Source organism: Pleurodeles waltl, chromosome 9 (genome assembly GCF_031143425.1).
Source record: "Pleurodeles waltl isolate 20211129_DDA chromosome 9, aPleWal1.hap1.20221129, whole genome shotgun sequence".
Taxonomy (NCBI): Eukaryota; Metazoa; Chordata; class Amphibia; order Caudata; family Salamandridae; genus Pleurodeles; species Pleurodeles waltl.
The window spans coordinates 927019214-927038703 of NC_090448.1; positions in this window are offsets into that span (position 1 = coordinate 927019214).

The window sequence follows — 19490 nt, forward strand, 5'->3', positions numbered from 1 at the left end:
TGGTGGTGGGTTTGAAGCGGCAACACACACTTGAGTGTTTGAAGACGTAGAGTCAGAATTCCCGGTAGCTGCCAACTGTGGGGCTATTAAGGGCATTAATGCAGCAAGGAGGAGCTGCTGGTTCTTGAGTATAGCAGCTACATTGCTGTGGTAGGCAGCCAGGTCGGCCATTAGGGGGTCATGATTGCATTTGTGCATGCAGTGAAAGGTTTGGGATGCCTGGTGTTGTGGCAACTCCCTAACTACTGTGGTGAATTTCCTTACACATTGTTGTAGCCCTTGCAGGAGGGATGGTAGCGCTTGCATTGCTGCTGCCTGTTCTGCAGATGACATCATGCACTCAAGGCTGGCTGCCACACTTATCATTCCCACTCTGACCTCTTTGGTCAGCTCCTGCTGTACTCCCACTGCTGTCCTCTCAAAGGTGGTACCAGTGTCCTCAGAGTCTTCAGCAGGGTTGGAGCCGGCAGATCGTACTATTGGGGTGGTGGGTGGGTCCTCTGTGACCGCTGCCGTATCTGTACTCCTCCTTGCAACTAAAGGTGGGTTCTGGAGGGTTCCAAGGACATATTTTGGAGGGTCTGCTGGCTAATGTTTGTCAGCTCATTATCCATGTCATCAGGGAAGTCTAGGACAGGCATATCCCCAGGAGAGCCATCGTCCTCTGCAATCAGATATTGTATGATTAGTGTGTCTGTGTTGTGGCAGTTGTAATGTGACGTTACAGACTTCCTATTAGTGAGACATAGTAATCTTGGTTCCTGTTCATTGTTCCTGTCATTATTATTAGCATTCTCACAGGCCTATGCCCCAACTGCATCTCACATGTAGTTTGGGCAGTTTGGGGAATTGTCTGTGTCACATCTTCTAGGTGTAGGTTCTGTCCAAATTGTTTGTTGCCACCTTATTGTCCTACTCAACTCTCTGTCTGCTTCCATTAGCATGGTGGGGACTTGCAATGGCTGTGGGTGTTCTGATGCCACTTGCACCACACTTAACAAAATGGAACTGACCCAGTCTCGGATATTCCACGTACACTTATATGTTGCCAGGACCAAGCACATTCTATGTATAGCACTGGCATGGCACGACACAGGTGTCAGCATTGGTAGTGTGTAATGTTGATTTTGGGGAATGTGTGCTACATTGGATTGCACTGATGGTCATGGCAGTGTTCCATTTCCTCTTATGATGGTGCGGGTGTGTTTAAATAGCTAGACACGACTGTACGACGAAACAATGACTTCAAAAACAACTACTGCCTTAACAACGAGGTCGGAACACCGACCTCGTTGCTACTACTAATGATTTTACCACAAATGCCTTAACAACGATATTTCGTTGTAAAGGCATTCCTGATAAAATCATTAGCAATAGGCACCATTCACCCTACATCCCTCACCCCACCCTTCCACCCTCCCCCACCCCACCCCAAAACCTAAAACCCCCTGACCCCCACCCACTCCCCAAAACCAAAAACGCCCCACCCCCCCAACCCCACCCCAAAACCTAAAACCCCCTGACCCCCCACCCACTCCCCAAAACTAAAAACACCCCACCCCCCCAACCCCACCCTAAAACCTAAAACCCTCTGACCCCCCACCCACTCCCCAAAACCAAAAACGCCCCACCCCACCAACCCCACCCTAAAACCTAAAACCCCCTGACCCCCCACCCACTCCCCAAAACCAAAAACGCCCCACCCCCCCAACCCCACCCCAAAACCTAAAACCCCATGACCCCCCACCCCCTCCCCAAAACCTAAACCCACCACTTACCTTCGCCAACTTACTTCTTTGTACCTTAACCACGCATGTTCGTTGTTCAGAACATACGCAGTTAAGGCACAAAAAAACGGAGTCGTGGTTAAAAAAAGCGTTGTTGCGCTTTCGTTAACCACGACTTTCGGGAAAAAAAAGTCGGAAAAAAGGATGTTCCCCGCTAGACACATATCTCCTCCCCCTCAATGCTGTTGTCTTAGCAGTATGACAGTTGGGATGTTGCAAGGTGGCATTGCAGCTATTGTAACACAGGCACGGGGTAGACCCTGAAATGTGCAGCATGGGTATGACATTAGTGTTGTATACTTCATAATGCAAGTAACAATACCTGATGTTTATTGTGCCTATAGGCATGAGCATTTGACAAGATTTGCACTTTGTTAGGAATTACAGGGTATTGATAATGTCATCATCCTGAACCCTCTATTTTGGGTGTGTTTGATCCATGGGCACTTAACTGCCAATAGCTACTTGACCTGCACACACAGCACCGGTGGTAGTGGCAACTGTTGTCAATGGTAACTACCACTTGCGGATATGGCATGAGACTGGAAATTAAGCCCTAGTTTATGTAGCGACAATACCAGCTGTTGTGTGACAGCAGGCCAGTTTTACGTTGTACCCTACCCTCCTGGACTGGCTTTGCCTTTCCAACATCCTTGGCATGGCAGAGTACCCCAATGCAAAGGTTGTTGGTGTAGTGTTGTGGTGTGCCCCTGGTTTCCCCTGCACAGGCCATGCACCCGTGACGTGCCCCTTTGCCCTTTCCACTACCTGATTTTCATGGCTAACATGCATTGTGTAGTAGGTATATCCCCCCATTTACATTTAACATTTAGGCATTTTTGTCCCCCATGCAACTTACCCTGCACCTGTGTTGTTTCCTGGTAGTCTGCGCTGTCCTGTCCTTGAATCCCTGTGATGATCTCCTCTGGGATGACGGCTGCCACCATCTCCTCCATCAGGTCCAGGGCCTCCTGCGGTGCTGGACTCCCACCTCCAGTCTGCACTGTTGCCTTCCTGTCCCTTGCCATCTTTTCCTTTGTCCTGCGCTTGCAGTCATGCCAGTGTTTCTTGCACTCAATGACTGTTCTCCGTACTTCTGCCACACTGTTTATCTTGTCCACAATTTGTTGCCAAATTGTCTGTCTCCTACCAATTGGCAATTTTAGAGGAGACAAAAAATTTATGCTGGTGTTCCGTCACCTCTTTCACCAGTATTTCCTGCTCCTCTGCACTGAAACTACACTTCCTTTTCTTCTTCTCCCTCTCCTGGGACTTGTCTGGGTCCTCCTGGCTGGTTACTGGTCGGTTTGAGTTTTCCTGGGGTCTCTCATGGCTTCTGGGATCCATTTCGGGTCTCCTTTGCCCATTTTGCTGTGTTTGTGCTGCTTTTTGACGCTATTGCAGGGAAAAATGGCACGTATCCGGTATGCGACGTCGTAAACCGGATTAAAGTTTTTCTTTACGACCTGGTTTGTGACACAGAGCATCAAAGTATAAATTTGATGCCCGGGAGGCACAAAGAAATGGCATTAGCCGGCGTTAAACTTTTTGACGCATAACTTCGTCTGCACAGTTTTGTGTCAAAAAGTATAAATATGGCCCTTAGAGTAAAAAAAAATAATACTCTAACCCGTGGATTGTGCCACGGAGTGTCAAAGTATAAATTTGGCGCCCGGGTGGTGCAAAGAAATGGCTTTCGCCGGCGTTAAACTTTTTGAAGCAAAACTGCGTCGGCGCAGTTTTGAGTCAAAAGTATAAATATGGCCCATAGTATCTTGTAGATTTGGTGCACTTCTGCCCTTTCCCAGTGGTGAAGGGTGGCACAGCAAGGTACTTGCTGCACCGCTCTGTGCTACGAGCCTCGTAAACGAGGCATGTAATTCACCAGAGTGCTGAAGGGTCAAGACTGAACAAGAATTTAGCTTATGTGTTTTTAAGCAAAATCTATTCAGTGGACATTTAAAACCAAGGGCCTCATTTACAAGGCTCTTGCGCTGCTGTAGCATAATTTTATCTGATGCTAAGGTGGCGATGAACAGTCCCACACCCTGCACCACATTTACAAACTGGTGTAGTGGTACAATTGCACCAGTTTGTAAAACCCTTGCTCCATATTGTTCATGCGCCAGGTGTAATGAATGCATGGGAGGCATTCCCCTGCAAGGAGCCCCTTATGAATAGTGCAGTGAAATCTACAAGATATCACTGCGTCATTCTAGCATCATTTTTTTATGTCTGCACTGGGCAGGTGTTAAAGTGATGCTGTGCTTTGTTCTATAGCAAAAAGAACAGATGATGGACGGAATGCTGAACAATATAAACATTCACCCCCAGTCACAAAGATCTGGGTTTAAGCCATCGTTTCTTTGCCCACCATGCCACCCCCTTTTCGTCCCAGCCATATCAGTCTTGACCCTTTTCTCCATGGGAACAATCCAACCCGAACTGCCAAGTCTTGCCATCCCTGGACCAGAAACAAGTACCCCGGGACCGGTTTCCGAGTTTCACACTTCATCAGCAAGCCTAGCTTGAATCTAGTGGCACAGTGAGCATGAGACGTAAGTTGGGCGCACCCCTCCCACTTAGGGTGACTTCTCAAACATATTTCCCTTTTAAATCTTACACTTTTCTACCTTTTCTCTCCCCTACTGCCCAACTACGCCAAAGTGTTCTGCTCATACTTAAGACTGAGAGGAAACACAAATAAAAGGAATTCCAACAATGCAGAGCTGTTAGTCTGAGTAATACATCTATTAAAGCACGTTTTAAGTTTTGAATAGGGGAAGCATGCAGGTCAAATGCAGCAACACGAATACACTTCTGAAAATAATCACAGCAGTAGAATCATAATGATCATAGAAACAAACAATGGAAATACACTACTTCAATCATGGATAAGATATCTAATTGTACAGTGATTATATATTCATTTGCAATGAAAAGCCAAAAATAAGAATTAAAAATGCTTCACCACAGGGTGAGTGGGGCGAGATAGAGACATCATCTCTTTGCCAACTTCAAGTTAAGAACCCAGATAACTGCCAAAAAAGAGAATATGACCCTCAATGGGAACCAGGCAAAGGCTTCCCTTTCCAATAATGAGCTCTTTCTCTAACCTCAGTTGTCAAGTTTCCCTCTAAAATACCTAACATAAGCTGGAGAGGAGAGTTCTAGAAACTCCCCCCTCCCATACTGCAAGTTGTTGTTCAAACGCTGGCTGTACCAGTCTGTGTTGAAAGAGCACATTGGAGATTGGCCACATCCCAAGGTGGGCTCTAAAGTCCAAACTGTTCCTTGCCGTACCATAAACATCATCCTTATCTCCCACACTCCTCCCTGATGTGTTCTTGCCCTTAGTGAGAAAAGAGCATGAAGAGTGAAAAACATGTTGCATAAGTTGTGTGTGGAACAATACCTGCATTACCAATGTGACAGTATTTGAAGCTAAGTTAAGCACAAAATGGAGTCAGTGGTCAAGATGGAGCAGTGGTTAAAAACAGATATCATTAGATGTCATTAGGGGGGTGCAGGGTGGTACAAGTAGACTGGCGACTTATGAGCAATGCAGCAGTTTGTGGTAAATGAGGCCCCAAATTCTTTATTTTTTCATGGAGTCATTTGTTACCTAAAAGACAGTACTATCACATTGCCAATTCTATTTCATCTTCTGCTCCGGCACCCGGAAGGAGCTCCCGGTAATCAAGATGAACACAGTTCACAGCTGCCTTTATAATACAGCTTAACAATATAGCACAGCATATAATGACATTGCAAACATTATAATAATGCTGGGTCCGATTCACAAAAGCATGTTAGAGTACATAAGATGACCCTCCTACGCTTATAAAGGCTTTTATGACAGGCACTAGATAATATGAATTATGCTAGTACATATTTTATTGCCTTGTACCAACTTTAGTAGATGGTATAGGTTGTCTATTGCAGCCATCTCCCCTCATCTGTCATTTATAAATGTGCATCCAGTATTTCCAACATACTCCAAGCAATACACCTATAAAAGAATAGTGAAGACTTCACACAGAGCTGAGATTCAAAGTAGCTCATTCTAAAGTACATCGTAGAGGGACATGTGCTACATGGTCACTGATTATAGGCTCCCTTGCAACCTTTAAAACAAGAGTTTAACTATCAAGGCACATTGTGAACAGGTTTGTTCACGCTGGAGATTAACCTTTTTATTGACGTGCCATAGATCTCAATTGTAATTACTGTGGTACTTCACCTCTTCTGTTGTGTACTGCTGATAACATATAAGAAAGAAGGTCTTCGATAGGCAACTACTTACTATACTCTTTTTTTGTTTGCCATTTTTATTAAGAAAGATAAACATTCAACTCAACTTGACAAGCAATTCCATAATAGTGCATCATAAAACTAAGAAAACAAACAATATCCAATGTTCAACTACAAAAATAAATAATTTGATGCTTGTCATATGTAACAAGTTTACCAACTGAAGTCCAGAAAAGTCAAGAAGAGAGAGAAAAGAAGAAGAAAGGGAGGGAGGATGAGCAAAAGGAAAGAGGAGAAGAAAAGAGAACAAGAAATGAATATACCAAAGGAATTATGAAATTGCTGTGGATTCAAATCAATATGAGGAACTTAAAGAAAAAAACAACATGGAAAATATACAACTGTAATAGGAACAGAAATGTAGCAGAAACCTACTTTTAACTAGAGTTACTACTTGCACGTATGGACAAATATCTAGGCAGTAGTTCCTACAGTTCTCCCGCTTAACAAATAGTGAAGTAGATGGTAAATAATGCTGATCTAAACAGTGGTTATGACAGACCAGATTCTACCAATGTTGGAGAGTAATAGTGTCAGTAGATTTCCAATGAGATTACCTGAATATCAATTGCAATAAAAAGGTCTACTAATTTGCCACACATTTTGTTGAGACCAGAGATTATTCAAGCTACCTCGAAAAAAGGCATTTATGAAAAATTTAGATTTATTACCCGTAATGATAGTTATGCGTGCCCATATTTGATTCCAAAATTGAGACAGTTTAGAACATTGAAAAAACATATGTAAGTGTGTTCCAGAACTTTTATTACAGAACCAAAATATATATTGTTGAATCAGTTTACGTTGAGATGTACAGGGGTTTAGTACAACCTGTTACAAAAATTATATAAAGAGTATTAATAATCTTAGAGATGCACTAAAATCTAACCTGGATGTTCTTATATCCAACTAACACAGGGATGGTCACCATCATATTTGTCATGGTGGAGTCGTCTTGATACAATTAAAATTATGCTACTTACTAATATTATTTTTATCTTATGATGTGACCTATAAAAAGTTCTGGGAAATAATTTGTAGCCATTCGAAAGCTTCTATCACGCTTCTTGTGGAATGGGAAACACTCTTGAATATCTTTATAATGCCCCAGGCTGTCTAACTCTCTAGGGAGTGTAACTTCCCTGATTTTACCCTTTATCATGAAGCATTTCGTATTAAGCAATGTCAGGGTGCTTTATATGATCATCCTGATTTGCAATCTAAATTATGGTATTTATTAGAAATTGCCATGATATACCCCTTTTCTCATAAGCACATTCTTTATATGTCTTGTCCTCCACTGTATTAGATACCATCACTTATCTCTCATTCCTGTTCCTGATTCAACCCATATCTGACTGCTGGTCCATCCTCTTATAAACACTCTGTTCAGACTCCTATTTGGCATAACAAATGACTTTTAAAGAAAGATAAATCACTGTTTTGGAAGGATTGCTCTAGCAGAAGCATGCTTACAATCTCTCATTTACTTCTACATACAAAGGTGTCTCTTTCTTTTCCAAATCTTCCCCAATGTTTTCAATTGTCAGCTAAGTGTATAAAACAATATCAGTATTTACAACCTTTGCTCACAGCCCCATTTAGGGGCATATTTATACTCCGTCTGCGCCGATTGTGCATAAATTGTTTTTACGCACAATCAGCGCAAACGTTGCCCCGTGTTTAAACTTTGACGCCCGAGCCTGCGGATGACAAAATTCCGCCGTGTGCGTAATTATTTGGATGTGGCAACCCGCCTTGCATTAATTATATGCAAGGTAGGCGTTCCTGTCCAAAAAATAGCTTAAACGGCCGTGCGTCGTATTTATGCTTTCGGGCATAAATGACGCACGGCCGGGAGGCGGAGCCAGAAAATGACACACAGCCCGATTTGCGTCAAAAATTAATGCCTGGGTCAGGGCAGGCATTAAAATGGGGCAAACACACCTGTATTTAATCAGAACACACAGAACAAACACCAGAGCAGCAGAGCAGCAAAAGGGAGACATGGAGGTGATACTAATCCAGCGTGCACGCAGGCGCAGAGCCCAGCAGCAACAACAGCAGCTACAACAACACCAGCAGGGACCCCAAAGGCAGCGCAGAAGGCAGGAGAGGATATTCCGCCCAAGAACAACCCTTCAGGGTCTCAGGGAACACAACATCATACAGAGGTACCGGTTGAACTGGCAGGCCATTCAGTAGCTGCTGCGAAACATTGAACAGCAGTTGGCCCCCACTTTGGTGACACCCCGCACCATCCCAACAGAAACAAAGCTGCTTGCCGTACTTCATATGCTGGCAAGTGGCTCTTTTCAAACAACTGGTGCCCTGGTTGGCGGAATATCACAACCATCATTCTCCAACTTTTTGCCCAAAGTAGTGGACGCCATCATTCGACTGACATCCCGCCACATCTGCTTCCCTAACACACTGCAGAAGCAGCAGGAAACTAAACAGGGGTTCTACGCAATCAGTGGCTTCCCACACCTCCTTGGTGGAATCGACTGCACACATGTACGCCTTGTGCCACCTGCTGCAACTGAACACCTCTACCGCAACAGGAAGCACACACACATTCCATCAACGTGCTGGCCATTGTCGATCACCGGGGATTGATCACCAACATCGTGGCTAAATATCCTGGGAGTGTACATGACTCATACATCTTCCGTCACTGCACCATCAATGAACACTTCCAGGATGGACGGTATGGCAATGGACTACTTGTTGATAAGTACAAAAACCTACATATATATACACTGCACAGCAACCCTCTAGGACACACAACACATACACCACAACAGCAACATGTCGACAGGAACACACTGAGGTCGTGACATCGCTAGCCATGTTTCTTAAGTCACCATTGAACCTGTCACACATCGGAATTTACTGTACAGCCTAATGTGAAGACGTTAATGAGTGTGGTTGCCGAAATGTCACCTTGCAAATTGTAAGTGTCCCAATGACCTTTACATTAATACATTGCCTAAGTCTAAAGGTATGGGATGTCCAGGGTACTTTGATATGCACGTGTTAACAACACTTTCAATTTTAACTGTGCATGGAACTATCATCTCACCCCCAGTGAAGACACACGGACACCTGTATCACAAGTCACAATGCTAGGGATGGCACACTGTTCTGCAAATCCCAAAACATACTGCTGACAAACGGTTAGCAGACCAACACTTGTTCAGCCAAGGAAACAACACAATGCAGATGGTATAGCCTACAAGTATAGGATGTCACCTTAGTACACAAAAGAGTCACAGACAACACAAGACAACTACTGCCATTAAAGGTCTTTTCAATAGTGCCATCTACATCAACATGATTCCATTCATTTTCTCTTGCAGCTGATCAGGGGTATGGCATCCAGCCATGGATTATGACACCATTTGGCAACCCGAGTACAGCTGCAGAGCGTGCATACAACGAGGCCCATAGGAGGACATGCAGCATTGTCGAGCGGACCTTCGGCATCCTCAAGTCAAGGTTCCGCTGCCTCAACGTCACTGGTGGTAGCCTCCTATATTCCCCCGAGATGGTCTGTAGGATCATCCTCACATGTGCAATATTGCACAACATTTGCATCAGAAGAAACATTCCCCTCCTGGAACCAGAGCCACACCTGCCTTAAGAGGAGGAAGAGGAGGATGCTGGCCTGCAACAGGAGGGGGAACTACAGAACACAGCTGCTGGTATACGCAGGCGGCAAATATTGTAAATAATTTCTTCTGAATATGATCATCTTCACCACTTTAGTTAACTAATTTAAATAAACACCTATTATAATCACCATATCATGGTCTGGCTATTCCTTTTTACACACCTTCATCTCTACTTATCAGAATAAGGGTGTTGCCTCATGGAGCATTGCTGAGATACTGAGTAGGACACGGAACATCCCAGAGCTTATGTGATGCCTAACATACAATGGTCACATACACACACACTCTTAATGACATATATCATGTACATATCTCCTTTGAAGGCCTATAGCAGAGGACCACAACTATTTCACACATACATGTTGAAAGCAAGGTCCAACGCAGCATATGGCACACAAATATGACACCATCACTCAATAAGGGGAAAACAAGCCTCATACATGAGGCAGTCAATGTGCTTTGGCATCACTAACAGGAATGTCTGACAAGACCCTTGACAGCAGTTAGTCCAACTGCATCCAATATTTGCAAGGAATATCTGTGACTAGAGTTCCATAGAAGCAGAACATAGACAGCACAAGTGCCACACATATGACATGCATTGCGCACATGACAGTCCATGCACATGTCAGCCCATTTCCTAACTCCTGACACACCCATGCACCTGGTCACAACCCACCTGTCGGAAGAGGTCCCTCGAATACTAAGATGTGTACCCTGATAATACCTCCTCTACACACACAGACCAACATTAGCAAACCAGTGTGCTACACCCTTTCCTAAGGTATGCCATTGTCATAGAACATCTGACTGCATGGACGTCAGGTCAATTTACACACTGACTTCTAGTTTCAAAGCCCTGTTAGCACATGTAGATTGCTTCCCCTTGTGAAAATGTCTGTTGGCCCTTAGAATGCAAGTCTCACCTACAGGACTGGTGAGAAACAGATGCAGCCCACACCTGTGATCACCTCCATGCACACCACCCATTACAAAAAGCACTGCCGCTGATGATGCCTGGAACAGCATAGGAGTCGCCATTATGTCAAATACACCGTCAACCATTGATACTAATTAAGCCGTGTAACACAGCCCTTGGGTTCATTTGTCACCTTCAAAAACACAGGACATACACAGTTTGGCATGTCAACTGTCTAGTTTGTCCTCCAAACAGTCCCAGTCAGACCACTGATTATGTAACTTGTCCAGTAGCTGGCTCCTGAATCATCTTGCATTCTGTCAGCCTGACTGGCAACTGTCTGTGCGTCACACTAAAGTATCCCTGTGTCTACATATGTACCACACTTGCGTTAGCAAACCTGCCATTCATCAGGGGGCATTGGGCATGGGCTTCTTCCATGCATACACAAATACATTGTATAGCATCATCTGCCTTTTAACTGTACCATTTGAGTTAAATCCTCTTTGAAATGCAAAATTCATGGCCCATCCCTTGTCTGGGTTGCATTTATGCATGAATGACAAAGTGTGACAGTATCCCAGGGTCATAGGCAGGGATTGGGTACGGGGCTTTCAGCAGAACCAGCAACCTCTGATAATGTACATGACTAATACACAAATGTCAGAACCATGACAGTTCACACACAGCATCACGGTGCGGACAACATAGTGATGGGCTGTGTGTGGTGAATAGCTGCAAGAATAAACAGCACAGAGGCTATGATGTTCCCAGATGCAGTGGGAAGTGCAGAGGCCAACCTGTGTACAAATGTTGTAATGACACCTGCCGGAACATGACAATTGAGACATATTCTCACTCAGCACTCCAAGGTTGCCCTGTTGACTGTCTCATTACACGTCTTTAGTGACAGGGTGGGACCATCCACATGTTGGTTCACATATCCACATCTACTTTACTCACATTGATCAACAAAGGATACTCAGTAGTTACAGGAATAGCTGCCACTGACTCATGATGAGTCCTGGTCCGAACTGTGACAAATTACACCCCAAACAATCTACAGGATCATCATTGGACCACACACATGAATAAGACACCTATGTGTAATTGATCACTGGAAATATGTGGACACGTGCTGTCTTGTATGCTGGTCCACCACAGCCACTTGATAGTTGGGGCTAACTTCTATGGCCTCAACTGTGGTGTCATCATACATATGAGATTGACCCTTGTCTGTCTGTGCAAACAACATGGTACCCACTTCCTCAATGCATGTGTATGACTCACTGTGGGATTCATCAACTAGTGCCTAGGAAGCTGTTAACAATACTCTAGGACATAGGATGTAGAAATTGTGGACCTTTGACATGAACATGCATCTGCCATCCATCTGGTGCATGCTATGTCACATGTAGTGTCTACGTGACCCTAAACCTTGGAAGTATACTTTGCGGGTGTTGTTACATGTATGACTAACACATGCCCTTGCTCATTCCAATTTTTACTTGCATCTTAGGGTTGGACACATGGACGTCACATTCATACAACCAAATGTACAATAATGCTTCATGTGATGTACACACACACTTGGTCAACCAACAAATTAGTTGTCAAAGCACACACTTTGAGCCAAAGGCAATTAGGTATTGTACATATGTGCGTCACATTGCTATCCTGTCCTTATGTCAAACATGCACAATTTGTGCCACACATATATGTAGGGCACACTTATGACCATCTATGATGTCAGCCAACTGTGAACATACTGTGAAGGGTGTAGTGCATGATGTTCCGCTGCAGTATGATGTCACACATGTGAACATACACTATCAACACCATACTGTCTTCAATTAGCCAATCTCTGATGTGTTCCAAATGTATAATAACCAAAAAAGAAGTAAAAATGCCCCAAGCCAGTTAATGCACTGTAATTTTGACATCCCTAGCGGTGTGCGTCATTTTTTGTTTACCAAAAGTGTATTAGCGTAATTGTTTTTACGCACAGGAGTGAAATTTAGCCCACATCCAGATATTTGTACAGTCCATGTATCATTATGTGGATGCGGGTTAATATTCACGTCTGTGCGTAAAAAAAAAATGACGCAAATACAGTTTTGTGCAACAAAAAATGACGCATAATGCGAAAAAGGTGGGACTTTTCATACAGGAAGTGATGTAATAGGATATCCTGTTTAGAGATCATGTACAGTGGGTGTCCTTTCACTTTCACTTTGCAGTCTATGATCCTTCTAGACTGTGGCAGTGTAGAGAGTGTTGTCCAGAGATTTTGTGCTGTATTTGTCCTGTGTGCTATCTGTAAAGTCCTTTTGTGAAATAAATTTTGTTTGTGTATACTGTAGTACTGTGTTTTGTCTACATTTGTCCATTTATCTTGTGTATTTCTTGTTTGTGGGAGTCTGTTGTGGGTAGTGTTAATTTGGGGATAGTTGGGCTCTTTTAGTGTTTAGGTTTACTTTTTTTCTGTCTTTTTACCCCTACTTTCACCCATTTCCCCTTTCTATTCTTTTTACCCCTATTCCTTCTCTTCAATTATAAGTATGTCTGGTAGGCCACGTCTTGGCAGGATGGGGGAAGAGGAGTTGGGGGGCTTCATCTGGCTGGTGACACATTTCTTGCTGCTCATGATCCAGGCAGGGGGCAGGGTCATACCGGGGTACCCGACAGAGGCGCGCAGAATCCGGTGGGGAAAGGTGCTGCATCACCTGCAGCATGTGTATGCCAGCCAGAGGAGTGACCACCAGCTGAAGCACCGGTGGGCTGACCTCATCACCAGGGAGCAGGATCTCTTGGACCACATGGGAATCATGATTGGTGGCACTGTTGGTGAGTACGACTATTGTTATTGTGCACAATTAAATGCTCTGTAGTGACATCAGTTGATTAGTGCAATGTCTGCCAGCTAACTTGATGACTGTGTGTAATTTTGGAGACATATAAGGGGATCATTGATGCACTATGGCAAGGATCACAATTGCTAGCTGTCTGGTAGCACGTGCTCAGCAAACTTACAGGTAACTTTACCATGAAGGAAATTGGTGCGGCCTTTTTGTCAGCACAGCTAACAAAATAGGAGCCAATCATGTCTATATAGGGTATTATTGACAGAGAAGTACAGATGTACCAACATTTAGGCCAACAATGCTGACGCAATTGCTAGGCTGACTTTAGAATCACTACATGATGCTGAAAATGAGTGCTGCCTTCACGTCAATTGATAATAGCAAAGTGGCTCAAACATTGGTCTCATGTTAGTCTGGTGAGTGTGGAAGGAAAGCGTTCACAGAAGTACTATGAATGTGTGGGATTAATGTGTTTCTAGATCTTTTTGGATACATGTCAGTTAATGATTTGAAAACATCGTGAAAAGGTGTAAGGTAACATCTTAAGATGTTTGTTGGAATCGGTTGAGCCACAATCCAAATATGGATGGCAGTCCAAGTGTATGCACATGGCTTTACATCTCCATGGTTGGTGCAAATCACCATAGCTGGGCCACATCAATTGACTATACTGTAACAACAGGATGGCTTACAGGAGTCCCTGCCCCTTGCTCTGTACATTGGGCCTATGTGCACTAAATGTGTCATGGCCACAAGGCATGTTTGACTGGTAATGCAGTCCTCAAGTAACCAGGCGTTGGATGTTTCTCTTGGATGCACATGATGAGACGATTACACTCCATATTTTTTAGTGCTCACCAGTTATGGGGCAAGTTTGCAACCACATGATAGTTAGGGCCAATGTATGTGTGCAGATATGTGTGTAACTGTCACAGGAGACCCATGCTATGTACAAGTTGGCCGGGAAATATCAGATGCAGTACCATCATGTCTGAATGGCTGCCATGTCCTTATTCAGCCTACATATTGTAAATGATACTGAAAATGTTGCACTGTGCACAGATTTTGAGCACATTTCTTCCTTCCATACCTTACAGGTGGACCGGCGCCCTACACTGTGGGAGAGGTGGCAGCATTTGAGGACCCCGACCACTACAGTAAGTGTTGTTGTGTCTGTTATGTGTTGTGTTTGCTGGTTATGGACTCATGTGAGTTGGACGCATAGCAAGTGTGATGCGGTGGGCAAGTTTTTCACTTGTTCCATGAGTGGGAATGCAGTTCTCACATGTTTTGAGTTAGCCAATGCGTATCCAATGGTATCATGTAGGGATTGTAGGACATCCCTGTAGGCCCCACTGTGAGTACAGGGGATAGTCATGTCTCTGACACTAGTATCACCAAGAGTCGCAATGGAAGTCAGCCCCTATTTAGTCAGCCTGTCAGACCCACATTCTCTGAGATTGGTGGAGCTAATAGCTTCCCAATAGACATCTGCTTCACTATTTATCTACGTAAGTTTGAAAAATAGGTAGAACCTCCTAGCAGCATGTACTTCCACATGTAGTGCATCAAGTCTGTGGAACCTGAGTGTAATGGCCTAGGTGTGCATGCAATTCATGATCATGGGTGTTCTAGCAACTCTGTGTCTGATGTAAGTCAGGCCTCACTGGAAGTATATGTTGTGTACTAAGTTCTGATTTTCCTGACATGTCTGACCCTATGAGTGCTTTAGGGTTTGCTGACTCCAAATTGTAGATAGACCTTACCTGTGGTGTGTCTGTAGAGACAAATATGTGTGGATTAGCCTATACACTCCTCGGTGTATATGCTGTTGGCAAATTAAAGTTGTGTATCCACCGCCCCCCCTCAAACACGGCCATGGGTTTGTGAATGGGGTACCTAGTATTGATGCTACCATTATGTTACACATACCTGTGAATAAGTGACGGTTTGGTTGCATAGTAGTATACACACTCAGGTTTGGCACTTGGTACCATACTGGACAGTCCAGTTACAACTTGCAGACCATGTGGCTTTAGTTTTGCTTTTCGTACACTGACATTTGTAGCCCAGCTCTTGGTGGAGGATATGCAGCATGATTCTTAGATGTTAACTGTCAGAACTCAGATTGCAAGTCAAGGCCAGTTGTTACCCATCTTGTGGGTTATGGATGTGCTTTGTGTGATGTGACCTTTGTTGTCTGGCCTGCCATGTACTTCCTCAGGGACATTCGTTGCTCTGTATCGTGATATGAGCTGTTAGAAGTACAGTAGATGTAATGTCTGATTAACTTGCTTTGTCGTTTCACACAATGCAGTTACTAATGTGGCATATCTGCATTTGTCTTCACAGCAGCTAACATGACTCCAGACCAGGTCCATGAATTTCAGCGTCGGGTCATGCGATACCAGCACATCCTGCTGGTGGAGTCGGGGTTCCGGAGGATGGCCCGGCGATATTGCCATGAACGTGCCTCCGGGGCATGGCGAGCCTTCCCACAGGGTGGGCCTACTGTGCCCACCACAGCCAGCACAGAAACAACCACCAATCAGAGCCAGTTGGCCCCACCCACAGCTGCCTCTGTTGATTCAACATCTGCTGGACTTCCTGGCCCCAGCATTGCCACTGGTGCAGGACAGCCCACACAGGCCTCCTCCACCAGTACCCAGACTGCCACTGCTCCAGCTGTTGACCCTGCAGCCTTTAATAGACTTGAACACAAGATGGACAAAGTGCTGCACAAGGTGAGCCACCTGAGCGGGGACGTGCGGCACATTAAACAGCGGGTCAAGGATATAAAGAGGACCCTCCGGAGGGCCAACCTCTAGACAGTTGAATAGATGGACATGATACCATCCCCTCCCTCCTCTTTCCTTGTTCTTATAGTTAGTGGGCTCAGGGGGCTTAGTGTTAGGTTAGTATAGGCTGTTAGTTTAGTCAGTGTTAGTGGGTGGGGGTAGGGGGTCCTGCTTGTTTCTTTTTTGACTTATTACATGTGTGGGTGGGTGGGTGGGGGGCTATGTTGGGGTTCTTGTCTGTAAAAAAAAAATTCAATACCAAAAAAAGCAAAAAATAAATAAATAAATTACCAAAAATATATATATTTGTTTAGGATAGTATAGTATGTGTTTAGGTTAGTATGTGTTGTCCTCAATGTGTCCCGTCTCATAAGCGGGGTGGGGGGTAGATGTTTAGAACGTTTCGTTACATGTGATAAGTAAGTGTAGCTTAGGTTAGTTAGGGACAGTTGTGGGTAATGAGTAGTCAGGGTATATTAGGGTAGGTAAGATTTTTCCTACAGTTTCCTCATCTATGGTTAGCTTTTAATAAATATTTGGTTACCCCTTAATAGTATGTGTTGAATGGTACTTGATCATGGGTTTGGATTCCGTGTACATCTCTTTTGTACTATAACATCTGTGTCCAATGCTACAAACAAATCCCAACTGAGCTGTACGATTGGCAGCTAACCCAGAGCTACCTTGCAAAGTGTCTACCCTTTGTTGCAACCACCAATCACAGTTAATATGGTTCCCAATGTGTTTCTGTTGATAAGTGTGTTTTCAAAGTCACTAACAGTGCTTCTAGACTTGATATTGGGGAAACAGTTTTAGGTCTGACTGCAGTGTGATGATCATGCACACCCTTATAAGATGAGTTTTCATTGGCAATCTTGTATTCTTGTCTTCATGATCCTCATACATCATTTGTGACACAGTTCGCCATGATTACCTATTTGTATGTTAACTCAGAAACCTTCAGTTGTGCAGTTTTTTTTTGTATTTACTTAGATTAGTGTGGCATGTTTATTGTGTTATTTTTGCATGTTGACAACATTTAGCGGGCACTATTTGATGACTTAGTTATCCCCTGAGGAAGCATTCTTCTGTCCAACACAGCATGGTGGAGTATGGTTTCTCACTTCATCAGATTATTCCCTCAGGATGGGCAGAGTATGATGCAATCATGGTCACTGTGCAGATTTCTCTAACTACATAATATCTGGACAGTTGTATTGACAAGCTACGTTATTTGACAGTAGGGACATTTCAATTATCTACTGCGCAGTTGATATGTTACATTACCCAGAGACAGATATGTTATGTAAGTGCTATTTATTGAAAAGTGCTGTAGTGCTATATGTACATTGTCCATGATTGTGAGTCCATTATAGTGATATCTTCCATTGTGATCCAACACAAGGGTTTACCAAAATGCTTTTGTCATGCTGGGGTTGCTGTTTCAGACAGTGCAGAGGGACAGACTTAGCCAATGAGTAGGAGAGAGACAATCACTGGGCTGGGTGACAAGATATACAGGGGTTAGAAGAATAGTGCTTGAGTACAGTTGTTGTAAGACTGTCATGTTTCAAAATGCAGGACTTTGATAATAGTTGGCCATGTGGCAGGGACTAGTGCTTCCGGGTCATTTTCCTTGTGAATGTGATCTGTTCCATGTAGTCTTCTTCTGATGTGTGTGTTGCCTGCTTTGTCCTTGTTGTTGTTGGTTGTGAAGGGGCAACATACACCCCAGTGTTAGAAGACGTGGAGTCAGACATCCCGGTCGCTGCTCCCTGTGAAGGTCTTAAGGGCAGTACTGCTGTAAGGAGGGCCTGCTGGTTCTTGAGAATAGCAGCCACATCACGATGGTAGGCAGCCAGGTCGGCCCTGAGGGGTTCAATGTTGCATTCGTGCATGCGTTGACAGGATTGCTGTTGTAGGTGTTGGGTCAACTGTATTACAGCTGTGCTGATTTCCTTCTGGGTTTTCTGCAGTTCCTGCAAGATAGATGTTAGGGCTTGCATAGCTGCTGCCTGATCTGCAGATGACATCATGCACAAACGCATCCCCTCAAGGCTTGCTGCCATGTTTTGCATCCCCACCGCACCTCCTTGGCCAGCTCCCGCTGTACTCCAACTACAGTTTTCTCAAAGCTGGTGCTAGTGTCGTCTGAGTCCTCAGCTGTATTGGAGCTGGCAGGTCTTAAAACTGGGGTGGTGAGTGGTTCCTCTGCAATGGCTGCTTGTTCTGTGCTCCTCCTAGTGACCGAAGGTGGGGTCTGGAGGGTTTCAAGGACCTTTTGGATAGTCTCCTGGGAAATGTTTATCGGCTCGTCATCCATGTCATCAGGGAAATCTGGGACAGTCATATCGGCAGGAGATCCGTCTTCCTCTGCAATGAAACAGGGTACAATTAGTGTCTCTGTGTTGTGACAATTTTGACGTGACGTGCCTGCCTTTTGATGAATTCACTTTGTGATCTTGTTTTGTATTAATATCTGCAGTCCTTCAGATGGGCATTGTTTCAGGCCTATGGCCCACCTGTGTGTCACATGTATGTTATTGAGTTATCAGACTTGTCAGCCTCATCGCCTCTAGGTGTTGGTTTATGCCAAATAGAAAATTGCCACCTTCTTGTCCCACTCGACCCTCCATGTATATCCATTCTCATGGTGAGACCTTTCACTGGCTGTGGGTGTTCTGATGGCCCTGGCAGCACACTTAACAATCTGGACCTGCCCCAATCCCTGATCGTTCACATCAACTTAAATGTAATTGACATGTTGCATATCCTATGCATGGCAATGTTATGATCTGATATGGATGTTGACATTGTTAATGGGTCCTGCTGATGTTGGGTAATGTGTGTTACATTGGATTGCCCTGATAGTCATATCAGTGTCCTATTTCGTCCTCTGACTGTGCAGGTGTATTTCAGTGACCAGTTACATGTGTGTCCTCCTCAATGCTGTTGTCTGATCAGTATGACATTTGGGATGTTGCCTTGTTACCCAGGCACAGGATGGACCCTGTCATATGCAGCATGGGTGTGTCCTTAGTGCTGTGTCGCTCCTATTGTTGTTTACTTTGGCTGATGTTTGTGACAACTATGGGCATTGACATTTGAGTGTACTGGGGCCTTTGTCTTGT